The following is a 17,549-nucleotide window of genomic DNA, read 5'->3' on the forward strand; positions in this document are numbered from 1 at the left end:
TTTTCAAATTAGGATTTTTTGAGTTTTCACGAAATGCTTCACTTTGGCGGTGGTGAAGCTAGTCGGCTTCGCCGAGAATTGGCAGGTTGATGGCTAAGCTCGCGGGTTAAAGACAAAAGATAGAGATTTGGATTCAATCTCTTGAAGCACTACTTTTGTTTTGGAATCACCCTTGAGGAAGGGCTTGACCTTCTCCTTGAATGGTACCTCAAAAATTCCTTCCTTTGATCTCCTTTGATGATTGAACAAGTTCTCCATATGTTACAAAAATATGAAACCTCTAAGTTTCAACACCATAAGGTTGATGTGAAGAACAGAGTTATTTATAAGTGAATTGGTTGCTAGCTAATTCACTTGTAAGTCCGGCTCTGGTAGTAAGATTTAAGAGAATGAGGTTCTATCTAACCAAACAACAAAGTTGAAAGAGCGCGCGAAAACTGTATATAGAAGTTTGCCAAAAGCTATAAGAATATGTCTAATCATGTTTTATATTTTTAGTTAAATTTTAGGGTAAATTACAAAAAACTACCTCAACTATGGGTTGAATGACACTTTCATACCCCATTTTTTTAAAATGACAATGTCATACCTCAACTTACAAATTTGTGACAATGTCAGACCTCCGTCAGTTTTTCTATTAATTTCTCTGTTAAGTGCTAACGTGGCTAGAGACGGGGCCCATGATAGGAGCATATTCATGCGACTTAAATGGCTTGTTCTCGTGCATTTACGTTATGTTTCTTTAGTTATTTTAGTACTTTAAGCTATTTTCGTGTGTTTGTAGGTCCAAAGGGCTAAAGGAGCAAAAATATGCATTTTGGAGACTTTTGGAGCACTTTTGGGCTAAGGATGGATAGCTTATGCTTGGAGCCAAAGTGTTGGACGAAATTGAAGACCTAATTGAAGACCAAAGTGTTGGAACCTTGTTCCCTTTAGTTTTAGGACATTTAAACCTTTCCTAATCCCAATCATGCCATGCATAACACACCAACAACAACCTAGCCGTGAATAACATTCCATTTCCACCACTTTCCAACTTAATTCACATGCATCCCATTCTTTATTTTTCCCTTTAATCATTCATCCATACAATCTGCCATCTTTCACAAACACTTAAACCTTTGCTGCAACCTTCCACCTTTCTCCCAAAACCGTGCACATGCACTCCCATTCTTGAATCCTTTGCATCCACATGCACTTATTCCTCCATCATTGCACCACACTCCCATCCATTTCATCATTGCAGCCACATATAGCTTTAATTCACATGTCCATTTTCTGCTTGCATTTCCAACTTTGCACATGCATTCATCATCATAACCTAGCTGTCATTCCACTTTAATCACATGCATAAATCAGCCACATGCATAAATCAGCCACATGCATCTCCCATCACCATTCCAGATTTCCACCAAGTTCCTAGCTGTCATGTTCCCTCTTCTTCACCTATAAATAAGCATCTATTGTAGCCACAATTCATACACTCTTCCATATTCAGAAAATCATCCATACACACCAACAACATTCCCTACTAATCCAAACACCATCACTTCCTTCACCATTCCACAAAACCTATCATTCTACATCATCCATAATCCCCAAAACTCACCTTAGACCTTGTACTACAACAACGAGGAAGAGAAGAGTGCCTAAACGTTCATACAATTCAAGTTTGAGTTGTTGGAATGTTTAGGTGTTTCTTTGATTTCAATGTTTAAATTCAATTCTCTTTGTTTTGTACGTATGAGGAATGGAAGAGAAGAGTGCCTAAACGTTCATACAATTCAAGTTTGAGTTGTTGGAATGTTTAGGTGTTTCTTTGATTTCAAAGTTATGAGGAACTAAACCCCCCCTTGGCTAGGGGGGGATTCGAAATATATGTTTATGCTTGCATTTTGATTTGATTACTTCTAATTGCGTTTCATAAGTTGTGGATTCAATTTGTTTAACCGTTTGATTGATAACTTATTTATGTATGTTTATTGAGAGTGCACGCTTAATTTTCATGCATGAATATGACGCTAGAATATAAGTGAGTTTCACCTAATAGTTACGAACTTATATTCACAAGTAGTGGAGGTTGATCGCGTTAAACGAATTCCTGGCATAAGTTTCATGCGTATTCCATAGTAACGAATGCCTCGTCAACACTTATAATTTTCATAGAGCGTAATGATTCTTGCTTGTATCTCTATTATGCAATCATGTAGGGGACTTGTGGGGAATGTTTTGGGTTGTCGTATGCAATCATCCAATTCAATAACGTTAGGAAGATTTGAAGGTTAATTAGTGCATCACGGTTAACTTGGGGTGTTGAGAATTAATGGTTTATTGAAATGCAATTGGAAATCGTTTTATTATGCAAGTGTAACATGTGTGGAGATGAACCCCTTGGCTAGCATCCATTCATTCCATTTCATCAATTTCATATTTACATTCTGTTTTAATTGCAATCTCTCCATTTAATTTAGTTTCGTCAAAACCTTAATCCCCCCTTTACTTTATTGTCCAATTTAGTTAGAAAATGTCTTAGTTTGTGTTTATAAGTGTTTTGATTCAATTTATTACACAGATTCGTCCAAATTCAGCAAAGTGCTCAAAACTGCCCAGAAAGTGTTTTTAAGGCAGTTTTGAGTGTTTTGGGTGATGTTTGAGTCTTTTGGTTTGTTTTAGTGTTTTAAAGTTTAGTTTTGCATTCTTTGAGTCTAGTATAGTGTTTTATATTGTGTTTTTACGTTTTTGAGTCAAATCCAAGTGATTAACAATCCCTCCTAATCCCCGGTCCAGAACGATCCCTACTTACATACTTACTACAATTGATAAAAAGAGGGTTTAATTTGTGTGCGTTTAATTCTCGCATCAAATTTTGGCGCCGTTGCCGGGGATTAGCAACTTTGCTAATCCTTTGGATTGTTATTTTCGTTTTCTTATTAGTTTTAGTTTTAGTTTCTGTTATGTATTTTAGTTCTAGTTTTTTATTTGTGTTTTGTTTGTTGAATTCAAGTACTAGAGAAGCACAACATGGCACTTGATAATGCTTCTCTTTTGTCACAGCTCATGGAAAGGTCCCAAATGCAAAGCGTTGGTACATTTGATCTTCAATCAAGGAATAACGTGTTTTCCAATACTTATAATTCGGATTGGAGTGATCATTCAAACTCTATGTGGTGGGAACCTCAACATGTTCAACAAGAAGGATATTGGCCGCCATATGAGGAGTTCTATTCAACGCCTATGCAGCCACCACAACCTCATATTCAATATGCCCAACCAAACTCAAGTTCGTCAATAAATTATAATCAAAAGCTTAATGAATTAATTTGTTTGGTGCAGGGCTCACAAAATCAAGACAATGAGGCTCAACAAGAAGGATATTGGCAGCCACCAAACGAGGAGTTTTATTCAACGCCTATGCAGCCACCACAACCTGCCCAAAGTAATGTAGGTAATTCAAATGATAATGATACGATTTTTCAATTACTTACTACTTTGACGCAGGGAGTCCAAACTCAAAACAAAGAGAGGGAAAATCAAGACAAAAGGTTGGACTACTTGGAAAAGCAAATTGGGCAGATCACGGAGTTCGTAGGACAGTTTCGAGACCAAGGCGAACTCCCTAGTTCAACCATTGCAAATTCGAAGGGAGGATTTGAAACACCTTTGCCGGAAGCACCTATTGTTCCTACGCCATCTAATTCAAGTAAGGTTGTTCCAAATTTAATTAGTTCTAACCCCATTCCACCTAATGTCCCTATTTCTTGCGGGTTCATGAATTCCAAGGAAGAAGAAAGTGAAAAAGACATCTTGGAAGCCCTTCCAAAGGTGCAAAGTATGGAATTTCATGAATTCATCAAAGAGGATATACTTGAGACAACAATTCCCAAAGAAGTTGGATTTTATGACACGGGACAAGTCATAACTTTCGAAGGGGTGTTTATTCTTAAATTCATGTCGGAGCACAAAGGTAAGCCGCCTCCCCGAATTTCAATTTTCTTTTATACTAATATGTCGTTAATGATTCAGGCATCCATTCTAGAATTGAAACTATTACCGGATCATTTCAAGTATCACCGCCCATTCAAAGATCAATTTTATGCCGTGCAATAAAAATAAAAAATAAAAAATAAAAAGAAATAAAAAAAAAAATGGCAGAATGTAACTTTCACAAAGGTTGTTTGCTTGAAGCCCCACTACTGGGCAAAACTCTCGGAGCGGGAGGCATCGAAGAAGAGGCCTCAATACTTGGTGGAACGCTAGATGAGCCAGGAAAAATGTGCCTCTGGAAGAAAGCCGCAAGCCTTTGACGGTCACTTTGCATTCGACCATTGGATTCTTGCAGCTTATCAAGCTTCCTCTTCATGCCCGTCGAATAGTTATTTGCAAGCACATGCAAACTTCTATTCTCATACTTCAACTGCTTGATCTCTTGCTTGAGATTTTCCACCTCTGCCATCAACGATTCAACTTGACGGGAGCGAGCAAGTAGGCGTTGGCCCATGTTGGACACAGAGCCTGCACACTGAACGCTGAGAGCGAGGGACTCTTGAACGGCCAACTCATCGGACCGTCCTGAAAGCAGCCTACTATCCTTAGGAGTGAGGAGGTTCTTAGCTACTATCGTAGTTGTTGTTGCATCCGTCATCATGGAGTCCTCACCTGTAAGAGGACCGTTAGAAGATAAGAAAGAAGGGCGCCATACATTACCTTGACGGGGCGCAACCGGATCGCTGCTGAGACTCAAATCTAAGCAAAGGTTCGATGGGTTAGTCATTTTTCAAAGTTGTTCAAAGAGGAGGTATGGATGGAGTTAAATCTCAAAAGGCCGGAGTAGATTTTCAAGAATGGGAAATCTTCAGAGTGTGTATGTTGGGGTGATCGATACCGCTATAAAAAGCCAAGGCGACACGACCACCGATTCAAAAATCCAGATTTTCCTGCATAAAGTTCGGCGACGCGTTCGCGGCTTTTCAGAAAACGCGTTCAACTTTGTCAAAAGATATCTGACAAAGTCGAAAACACGTGGAGGCCATCATCGCAACTACACATCTTTAGCCGACAAGCGCAAAGTTCGGCGACGCTTTCTCTGCTTTTCAGAAAACGCGTGTAACTTTGTCAAAAGTGGCGCTCGTTCAGAAATCGAAGAGGCGTCGTTCAGAAATCGAAGAGGCGTTTGTCGACAAGGGTAAAAGAACAGTACCACCACTTGCTATTGAGAAATCCCTATATATGTCGACCTTCATCTCTTATGGCAAGGCAGACCTGAAAAAAAAAATGTCCAACTCTTCCACACCTCTGAGGGCGCACTCCCAGTAAAGCCTCTTGAAATACTCAATTTTTTCTCCCCCAAAGAAGATACCAGATACCTAGAGTACAGATGAGGCAGAAGGAAACGGTAGATCGAAGCATGTGGAGACAGCCACAACAAATACATGTGCTGCTTCATTCGCCGTTTCTTCAAAAGCAAAGGTATCTCATATCATCAAGGTCTAAAGAAAAAGTATCTCATATCATGCTCTTTCCCTATCTTTTCCTTTGCCCTTGATATTACTCGCATGGCAAAGTGAAAGAAGCAATCAGCCGGCACTTGGAGTCAGTCTTCCGATCTGGTTCCGACTGCCGGGAATCTATTCCTGGTTGCTTACCTAGCGTTGCTCTCGAGTAGTCATCTTCAACGGTTGATACACTTCCAGAGAAGGGACCACTTCTGCAAAGATTGAACAAAGAAACAGATAAAAGGAGTAAGCTCAGACCTTCGGGGGAGAACAAAAGAATCCTGCTGCCCAGTTCAAGAGTAGCACAAAGGAAAATCAACGATGGGGGGAAACCAGTTCAAGAGTAAGCCTGTGGAATCACCAAGATCAAAGCCTCAATGAGATTACCAAGGAGAAGATGGAATTTACACTCCATAACCAGATTTGCATCCCTAAACTCTTCTCTTTGTTAGTTACATTCTGCCATGTTTAGTATGTTTAAGTGCTTTTTATGTGTTTACTTATGTTTTGTGTGAATCTATGCTTAAAACATTGAGGACAATGTTTGATTTAAGTGTGGGGGGGGTAACTAAGTTTATTTGATGCAAATTCGTGGGATTTTATCACCCATAACTTCAAATGTTGTTCCTTGCTGTTTTATGGTATTTTTAAGTTGTTTTAGAGTGTTTTAGTATGTTTTGTTTTGATAACTCCGAAAATCACATAAAAATTTGAAAAACATGTTTTGAAAAGCCTAAAAAGAGTGTTTTGAGTAGTTTTTGTGTGTTTGTGTCTTAGGGTACCTTCCAACACAATGATAAGGATTTGGTTTGTAATTGCATGACTGTTAAAAAGAGTTATAAACATGGATGAAAGTTTGATTTACTCTTGGTATATGCTTGGTTATGGTTATAATGTATGACTTCACATGCAATCATAAAAGAAAAATTCGTTTTTGTAACATGCTTGAAGGAAGGAACTCAAACAAACGCTACAACCTTGTGAGACTTGAGCCTAAACGTTCTTTGAAAGTTATTTTCTGTGATTCTTTGTTTTCTAAAGTTGTTGCATGATCTCATTATTCCTTGCTTGGTTGCTACTTAGAATGCAATTGTATCATGATAGAACTAAATGCTAGAACTTATATCCGTTTCATTCAAAGCATGACATTGAATTGCATAACATATATCAAGATGAAGTTGTGCAGTTGCCACCATAGCCAAATAGCCTTACTTCCCATAAATTCGTATATATTGTAAGTTTTAACCCCGTTGAGCCTTGTTTAGCCTTTATTCTTTGTTTACCCACATTATCCTCACCTAGCCTAGTTTAGGACTGTCCACACCCTTGTTCTTAAAAGATAGTGAGCATGACTTAAATGAATTCCTTTTGAGTTACATTATGCAAGAAAATGAGTGTGGGGGAGAGAATGTTTTGTTCTTAAGTGTTTATGTATGTTTTGAGAGTCAAAAGAAAAGAAAAAAATTGTGAAAAACATATGAAAAAGAAAAACAGAAAAGAAAAGAAAGAAAGAAAGAAAAAAGAGCTTGTTCTCCCTTTTTGTTCAAAAGTTGAGTTTTCATTCAAAAGGGAATTCTAAGTGCCTAATTCAATACTTTGTCACTATTGCTTTAAGAATGTTTGTTTATCCTTCACCTTTCATTGTTAGACAATACCCTAGCCCCGTTACACCCCTTTGACTACTATCTTGATCGTTATGTGTTCAATAATGTGGAGTTTGGAATTGATATGAGCTTATGGAATCACTGGTTCTCATTCTAAGTAGTAGCATTCCATTCATGAGATCATATTCATGTCATTATCGTAAATCCAGAAAATGCTTTCTTTGTTATAACATATGTGAGATACTAGTCTTTCATGTTTACATCAATCTCTCACATATAACTAGTGTAGGGTGTGTAGTCAGAAAATCTGTGTGAAAATAGAGTGCATTCTAGTAAGGAATTGAGGAAATTCTCTAAGGCATGTTACTACATTCGAAATGTGTTTTAAATGCTTAATTGTGAACTAGTATGTGGTGACTATGATTAAGAATGTACTTAAGTGTAAAGATGGCTAAAATCTGTGGGAATAATGATTTTTAACTTGTCATGTGCATTGGAAATCCGTGAGACGATTGTTGGAAGGTGTAGGTGGTGTTTTGTTCGTTTTGTGTTTTGTTTTGCTCGAGGACTAGCAAAAGATAAGTGTGGGGGTATTTGATAGGAGCATATTCATGCGACTTAAATGGCTTGTTCTCGTGCATTTACGTTATGTTTCTTTAGTTATTTTAGTACTTTAAGCTATTTTCGTGTGTTTGTAGGTCCAAAGGGCTAAAGGAGCAAAAATATGCATTTTGGAGACTTTTGGAGCACTTTTGGGCTAAGGATGGATAGCTTATGCTTGGAGCCAAAGTGTTGGACGAAATTGAAGACCTAATTGAAGACCAAAGTGTTGGAACCTTGTTCCCTTTAGTTTTAGGACATTTAAACCTTTCCTAATCCCAATCATGCCATGCATAACACACCAACAACAACCTAGCCGTGAATAACATTCCATTTCCACCACTTTCCAACTTAATTCACATGCATCCCATTCTTTATTTTTCCCTTTAATCATTCATCCATACAATCTGCCATCTTTCACAAACACTTAAACCTTTGCTGCAACCTTCCACCTTTCTCCCAAAACCGTGCACATGCACTCCCATTCTTGAATCCTTTGCATCCACATGCACTTATTCCTCCATCATTGCACCACACTCCCATCCATTTCATCATTGCAGCCACATATAGCTTTAATTCACATGTCCATTTTCTGCTTGCATTTCCAACTTTGCACATGTATTCATCATCATAACCTAGCTGTCATTCCACTTTAATCACATGCATAAATCAGCCACATGCATCTCCCATCACCATTCCAGATTTCCACCAAGTTCCTAGCTGTCATGTTCCCTCTTCTTCACCTATAAATAAGCATCTATTGCAGCCACAATTCATACACTCTTCCATATTCAGAAAATCATCCATACACACCAACAACATTCCCTACTAATCCAAACACCATCACTTCCTTCACCATTCCACAAAACCTATCATTCTACATCATCCATAATCCCCAAAACTCACCTTAGACCTTGTACTACAACAACGAGGAAAAGAAGAGTGCCTAAACGTTCATACAATTCAAGTTTGAGTTTTTGGAATGTTTAGGTGTTTCTTTGATTTCAATGTTTAAATTCAATTCTCTTTGTTTTGTACGTATGAGGAATGGAAGAGAAGAGTGCCTAAAAGTTCATACAATTCAAGTTTGAGTTGTTGGAATGTTTAGGTGTTTCTTTGATTTCAAAGTTATGAGGAACTAAACCCCCCCTTGGCTAGGGGGGGATTCGAAATATATGTTTATGCTTGCATTTTGATTTGATTACTTCTAATTGCGTTTCATAAGTTGTGGATTCAATTTGTTTAACCGTTTGATTGATAACTTATTTATGTATGTTTATTGAGAGTGCACGCTTAATTTTCATGCATGAATATGACGCTAGAATATAAGTGAGTTTCACCTAATAGTTACGAACTTATATTCACAAGTAGTGGAGGTTGATTATAAACAATCGCGTTAAACGAATTCTTGGCATAAGTTTCATGCGTATTCCATAGTAACGAATGCCTCGTCAACACTTATAATTTTCATAGAGCGTAATGATTCTTGCTTGTATCTCTATTATGCAATCATGTAGGGGACTTGTGGGGAATGTTTTGGGTTGTCGTATGCAATCATCCAATTCAATAACGTTAGAAAGATTTGAAGGTTAATTAGTGCATCACGGTTAACTTGGGGTGTTGAGAATTAATGGTTTATTGAAATGCAATTGGAAATCGTTTTATTATGCAAGTGTAACATGTGTGGAGATGAACCCCTTGGCTAGCATCCATTCATTCCATTTCATCAATTTTATATTTACATTCTGTTTTAATTGCAATCTCTCCATTTAATTTAGTTTCGTCAAAACCTTAATCCCCCTTTACTTTATTGTCCAATTTAGTTAGAAAATGTCTTAGTTTGTGTTTATAAGTGTTTTGATTCAATTTATTACACAGATTCGTCCAAATTCAGCAAAGTGCTCAAAACTGCCCAGAAAGTGTTTTTAAGGCAGTTTTGAGTGTTTTGGGTGATGTTTGAGTCTTTTGGTTTGTTTTAGTGTTTTAAAGTTTAGTTTTGCATTCTTTGAGTCTAGTATAGTGTTTTATATTGTGTTTTTACGTTTTTGAGTCAAATCCAAGTGATTAACAATCCCTCCTAATCCCCGGTCCAGAACGATCCCTACTTACATACTTACTACAATTGATAAAAAGAGGGTTTAATTTGTGTGCGTTTAATTCTCGCATCAGCCCACTCACTAATCCAACTAGTTTAAAAAATAATTAAATATATTTTTAAAAATTAAAAATTATAAAATTAAAAAATTAAGAATAAAAAAAATTAAAATGGCCTAGGGGTACGGGCCTCCCCTTTCTCCACCCGCACCAACCTTCTTCTTATGTTCGACAAACCCCAAACTCTTCCCCGTACCCACCCCCATCCCCCATCCCCCACCTCTTCCCTTCCCCTACCTCTTCTCGTCCCTTTCGAACCTAAACCCAAACCCTAATTCCTTATTTTCAAACAGAAAACCCTAACCTTCCCCACCCGTCCCCCCAACCTTCCTCCACCATCCTCTCTCTCTCTCTCTCTCTCTCTCTCTCTCTCTCTCTCTCTCCCTGGGCTACCTACAACTATTCCCCCATCCATCAGAACCTCAACAACAACGCCGCCCAGAACGACGTCGTCCAAAGCCAAACCACCCCAAAGCAGAAACCCAAATTCAAGCCCGCCGAAGTCAAGAAGAAGATAATAATGGAGTACATGCCATCACCCAGAGTCTCTTCTCTCTCCAACGTCTCGGATCATCCCCATCCCGGAAGCCGACGACGAGGATGACGAAGATGACGCCATCGCATACCCCGAGACCGACGACGTCCAAAAGTTCCAAGCTTTTTCGTCAATCCCAACTCTTCATATTCTGATGCTCAAATCAACGGCAGAGATTTTAAAGCCAATAATAATGTACAAGTGCAGATTTTGCCCGAATTGGCTTTGCTATCTTCGGGTCAAGGATTCGACACTTATGTCGTGGCGTTGCAGAGAAGGGATCGGGGAATTCGATGACGGGTTTTTGGTGGCGGAGAATCCGAGCTTCGGAATTCCCGACGGCATGAGGCATAGTAGCTTCGTGAGGGAGGATAGGGAGTTCATGGCATTGGGGAGAAAAAGTGTCGACATTTTGTCAAGTTCCGGGCCAGCGAAGAGAGAGAGATGAGAGATAATGGTGGATGAACGTTGGGGGGGGGGACGGGTGGGAAAGGTGGGTAGGGTTTCTGGGTTTTGGGGATGATGTTGTCCAGAGAGAGAGAAGGGAGAAAGACGTGAGAAAGAGGAGAGGGAGAGATAGAGGGTGGATCCCACAATTTTATATAAAAAATAATTTTAATTTTATAATATTTAATTATTAAAAATATATTTAATTATTTTTTAATCTAGTTGGACTAAGGAGTGGATCCCATCTTAAGCCACGTCAGCACTTAACAGAAAAATTAACAGAAAAACTGACGGATGTCTGACATTGACAAAAATTTGTAAGTTGAGGTATGATATTATCATTTTAAAAAGATGAGGTATGAAAGTGTCATGATACTAATAGTTGAGGTAGTTTTTTCTCCTTTACCCTAAATTTTAACTAGGAGCTTCCTAGAAAATCTCTACTAAACCGTAAACTCTAATTTAGGAAGTCATAATAAATATGTACTGATAGAAACATAGTTTTTTATTTGAAAGGTTATTAAAGAACAGTAATTAATGCAATAGGATTAGGAGCCTTAGGATCTTCTTTCTCACTTCCTAAATTTAGGTGCTGCTAGCAATTCTGGTTTACTAAAAACATGATAGGGAGTGTGATTATAGTTGAAATTTTTTAAAGGAAAAAGAAATGCTAAGGAGATTCTCTCAAAAGTGGAATTCTCTATTAACTCTTTGCCACCTCACTAATGAGAAATGATAAGGGTGCTCTCTAAAGAAAATGAGAAATGTTAAGAGAGCACTCTCCTTAGCATTTCTCAAAGTAAAATATAGAAGAATGCTAGCTACATCTTCCCACTTGTTTTTCCCATTCACTAAGTGACATGTGGAGTTCACTGTCAGTTAAAATCTCATATTTACCGTGTTAAAAAATCTAATTACTTTATTTCCACAGATACCCCTCATTAAGAATGCTGATGTTCCTACTCTAGTGTCTTATTTTCCTACCCTCTATTTAAAAAAATGTTAATGACATATTTATCCTTTTAAAAGATGACTTTTAAATCCCTATTTAATTAATTACTTAAAATTTGAAAAAAAAATAATAATAATTTACAATAATAAAATTAATGGTGGGTGGGGTGTGTTTTCTGCTGCGGAGAGGCTAGGAAAGATTTGGGCTAGAATCAATAGAAAGGTAGGAAAAGGAATAGGTGTGTGCTAGATGGAGGTGAAAGACTTGAACGGAGGGAAGATTGGGCCATTGATATGGAATTTGGTGACAACAAATGATGGGGATCTGGGTGTTAGTAGGAAGAGATATTATGAAAGGGATGCCACGATTTTAAGGATAGGCGTGCACGTGGTTTGAAAGAGACGATGCATGTCCAGTCTTGTATTTTCTTTCAATTTTTTCTTGTTTTATTTATTTATTTTAATATTATTGAAATATATATTAGAGTTATTTAAAACAAAATGTATTAGGGTTATTTTGGAAATAATGGTGGGTGGGGAAATAACTTTTGTTTTTTTTTTGAGCAAACGATATTATCTACACTAAGGGGGGGCGTGAGCTTAGCCTCACAATGAGTTAGCAATAATGTGGTTCAAATTCGCCTTTAGCGAGAATCGAACATAAGACCTCTCACTTACAAGTGAAGAGGAATATCACTAGACCGTAGTACTAAGTGGCGGGAAAATAACATTTTACTTTTGAACTTTTTATAATGGGTGGAATTATCATATGAGTGGTAAAATAGGACACTGAGGTGAGTGTAGTAGCACTCCTCATTAATCTACCAATTCTTAGCCATTCCTAAAGACCCAAATTGAACACCCACTAGGATTTTTATACACAGAAATGTGTTCATCAAGTACAACGTTGAATACAACTTCACTCACGCCTTTGTCTATCTCTCCAATGTCGATTTCAACTCTTATCTAAGGAGTCCAGTTGCGATGCTCTTGCAACACACTAAACTAAACTATCTCTCCTTCCTCTATAACCGGCTAAACTATCTCTCCTCCCTGTATAACCGGCTAAGAGAATTCATTGAACCTTTTTTGGACTTCATGGATTTAATTTCTCACACAACTTCACTCCATGGGCCCCGTTTAGAGCTAGTCCGATGAACCTTGAAGTCCGTGACAAATTTCAAATCCAAATGAATTCTCAATGTCCGTAAGATTAATTGACTTTTAATTCAATCTCTTCATTTTATGAATTAACTATTTAATTGGTTTTTTTTTTTTTGGGTAAAATAAGGGGGTAAAAAAAAATCTCAAACAAAATTAAAAAATAACATTCAAACTCACAAAACGAGCCTTGGAGATCCCTAAGTATTATCCATCAACACATCCTAATCAACATAGAAGGATTATGAAAAATGCTGACTCCCAAATCCATGTTGTAGCTCCACCTATCTAAATGATCAGCAACAGAAAATCGTTTCAACTGAGATTGAGTCAATTCAAATTGCCTAATTAAATTGAAGTGCAGTAAAATTAAAAGTAACATTGATTATAAGAAAGAATTGTAAGGATTGAGTTCTTGAATTAAAAACAATGAACAATAACAAGACAAATAAAAATAAAGGAATAGAGATGCAACAAAATAGAAACAAATTATAAACGAGAAGAGTGAGTCACTAGGATTTCATCATAACCAATCCAACCTATTTCAAGTAGTAAATTATTAATGAATAATCATTTAAAATAACCGTCTAGTTCCTCTAATTCATATAGTATCCATGGTATCTGAATTCAAATTCAACATGGCAAGTACTTAAATTTGCATAAGATAAACTTGACTAAACCAATTTTGTAGCTAATCAACAAGATCAAAATGAAGCGTATAATCAAGACAAAGGAAACAATACGAATGACAATCCAGATATAACAAAAATTAAGTAATCATGGTTAGGTTATATTGCAGCTCAAGTGAAAAAAAAATTAATTCCGAAACATAATCGAAATTGTCATTAAATCTATAATAAAATTAAAAAAACTAAGTCAAGAGAAAGCCTAATTCTTTTTTGCTCTCCTGCACCTCTGTTCGTCAAACTTGTCGTCTCGTGAATAATGATCAGTTGTCCTCTTCTTTTCCCTCTTATGTTTCCATTTTCTTCTCTGTAATCGAGAAAGGCTTAAAGCCCATTTATTGATAACATTAGAAGAGAAGAAACGGAACAAGTCTTCAATTATTTGTCGCCACTTTGTACATTAAACATACCTCGATTAATTTCTATTTGACAATGTCTTCTATTGTGTCTTTGATGAAGAAGTTGGGGTTCCATCATAAATCAATTGACAATATGAAAAGTTGCTCAACTACTTATGAACAAGGTTTTAAAAGACGCTAGGTGATAATTAAACGGCAGGCTGGGGCCTAGCGTCTAGGCGGCTAGACGGAGCCTTGACGGATTAAAGTAATATATCATATAAATTAATTAAATTTACTATATAATATATATATAAACATTGATACTGTGTTTTTTTTTTTTAAATAAAGAATCCATATAGGTATATATGTAAAATACAAGTTGTTCTAGGGTTGTATCATTTTCTAAGCCCATATTGTTGGGCCTCTTAATAAATTAAAAGGTTGGCCCTGCATTTTGTTTTCACCGACTCAGTTGCTTCAAACAAATCTAATAAATGCTAGCTAAAGCAAAAAGGCTACTAATTGCTTAAAACCCTAATTAAAGCCAGCCACACCTCTCTGCAATTACAAACTCATCTTCTACAACCTGCCGCTGCACCCATCTTTGCAATTGCAGACTTACCTTCTACAACCCGTCGCCATCACCCATCTCTGCAATTACACAAATCTCATCTACCACTCTCTCTTTCTCAAACCATAGTCGACTCCGCTTCTAGCAAACTAAGAGGCAAACGGCGAGATTCGGGGAGACAAGAAGGTTGTGAGTCTCACAGCAGAAGGTTTTTTTCTAGGCCGCTCATATTGCCTAGTGTTTGCCAAGCCCACCTAGCCCACCCAAGCAGCCACCTTACACCGCTTAATGTCCTTGCCGATTTAATGAATGATTTCGGGTTAGTCGCAGCGAAGCATCGCCGCCTAGTGCCTAGGTGGCCATCTTGACCACTTTTTCATTCTCATGGAGCACGTTCTCATCAATGTGTGATTCATTCTCAACATGCCCCATCATGTGTGGCGTATTTTCAAGTCTAACACGTGAACAATACAACACCAGCAACATGGAGCATGTATGGCTATTGGGCAACGTGGAGCATTTGTGGCTACTAGGCAACGTGGAGCACGTGTGGTTATTGGGCAATATGGAGCACGTGTGGCTATTAAGTAACATGGAGCACGTGTCAGGACTTTACACATGGACAACATGCTTTGATATCATGAGGAAGTTTGGTCTACTTACTGCTGATTACCTCAATGTTGCCTTCTTTAATTTATCTCCTCCCTTCTCCTTCTCTCTCTCTCTGCTTGATTTCCTTTCATTCTTCTTTTCCCATGCAAATTAACTATCATTTGCATGCATGCCGTCTCTAGCTAGCAGTGGATCTCTCATCTATATAATTTGCCTGTGTTTTGTTGTACCTACAAAGCCTCCTATTCAGAAGGCGGCAATGTACTAGAATCCGATTGGGTGGTGCGCGTGGCAAAGAAGATAATAAGGGATTGCATGCAATAAACCTCCTGCTTCTAAGTTAAGTATTGCATGTAGCCTTAGTTTGTCATCAACTATAGAGTGCGGATAAAGCACCAAGGACCATCATACAACGCCACCTTAACCTAAAACTAGATAGGAAGCTATGGGCATATGAAGATATCTAATAACATGAAACTATGTTTGGTCCTATCCTATGGAACAAAGTATCACCAGCTGGTGCAAACAATACAAACCTAAGCTCTTACAATACATGTACATCTATACATGTAATAAAATAAAATAAAAAAAATCAAAATAGCTCTTGTGAAATAATAATACTAAATATATATTTTCAGAATACGAAATCTCACACTTACAATAAAATTGTTATATAATATCCGATATTGCAAAGTTTTGCTTTTTAGGGCACAACCTTAATAGCCATCACTATAACCACCCTCATCACCACCGCTGCAACCACAACCACCACCACTATCTCCACATCATCACCTCCGTCACCATGGCTTACCACAACCTTCACCAACTTCCCCATCATCAGCATCCCCACCTCTAAATCAATGATTCGAACCATTTATCTTTTAAATCTTCCCTCAATTATTATGTCTACTAAATCATCTAAATTTGAAACTATATGACCGTTGAGTTAAGGGTTTAGGGTTTCTTTGGAGAACTGTATTCGTCTATTTCCTTCACCACAAATGAATGTCTTAATGTTTCTGGATTGGTCTAATTTTTTGCAAAGATGATCTATGAATGATGTTCTAAAAGATAAATAGTTCAAATCGTTAAAATACATTACGGAGGGAGAAAAAACATGTTTCAAAGTTGTGTAAAAAAATGGTGCCATGAATCTCCCCTATTATAAAAATGTAATATTATATTTGTCATTTGAGACACTTTATCCTTTTTTGGTTTTACAGAACAGTTTTCCAAAGTTGTTTGTAGAATGTTAGGCCATCTCTAACCAACCCCGCCAAAGGGCCATAGGCCAAAAAATTCCAACCGAAGGCTAGGCCAAAGGGCTCGTGGGCCCCACCCGGCCAAAAATTGGAGAATCGGCCAGCAAGGTTGCCAAGAGTAGCCAACCAGCTAGCCCTATAGCCGAGCCTAAACACATGCTACTTGACGTCATGCTGACATCAGGTTACTGTTGGATTTGACTTTTCTTTTTATACGAAATTTTTAAAAACAAAAACCAATTTTTTTTCCCTATAAATACCTAAACCATTTCTACCTCATTTCTCACATTCTTTTCACCATTTCATACTATCTTATCTTATTTTATTTCAATTATTCACCAATTTTCACATCCTTTTCATTATATAAAGATAAGAAATCTTGTGGCTTATTAATTTAGAGACAAGTGGTACTTAAAATATGTTTGAAAACCTTATTTTAATATGGTAGTTTAATTCAATTAATCATTAATTCAATTAAAATAATAAATTATTGAGAGGGCTAAAAAATAGCCCCTTTTGGTTGGAAATGGGTTTTTTGTCAAACAGACTATGTTTTGGTCTATGACACTTTGGCCTCCTGGATTGAAGATGATATAAAATATGATCTAGCACGGTTTATTAAAAATTAATTCTTCCAAAGCTAAACATGGCCCTTTGTCTCTCTTTCGGTAAGAGATGGCCCTACGAGGCAGCCCATTTGTTTTCAGAGTGCTTTTTCTGTTACACCTTTGGCAGCCTCCTTGCTCTGCTCGACCTTTCAGAGCAAGGTTGTCTCGCGTTGCTCGGGATCATGACTGCCTGGATTTTGCGGTTGATGGCCTCAGAGTTCTTTCGTAAAATAGAGCTCGTCATAAGCATCTGGAACTCCTCGAGACTTGGTAGAGTTAACTCTGATCAGCTTGCCAGGATAGGGGGTCGACCCCATCGTACTATCTGGCTCAATAGCTCTGTGGTACAATGTTCAACGAGCCTTGGTAGTCTTCAACGAGCAACGCGTTCTACATTTGGTTATCTGCCTCATGCACTGGCTTAAACTGTGCAGATATGTTGTTTGTTAAAATATCTCAATGAAATTCAAAGCAGATTATATATGTCTTCATAGTTTTTAAGATTGGAAAACAGTTGCCCTAGTT

The sequence above is a fragment of a genome, unplaced genomic scaffold (assembly GCF_019419815.1).
Source record: "Pyrus x bretschneideri cultivar Hongxiangsu unplaced genomic scaffold, Pyrus_bretschneideri_v1 Contig41, whole genome shotgun sequence".
NCBI lineage: Eukaryota > Viridiplantae > Streptophyta > Magnoliopsida > Rosales > Rosaceae > Pyrus > Pyrus x bretschneideri.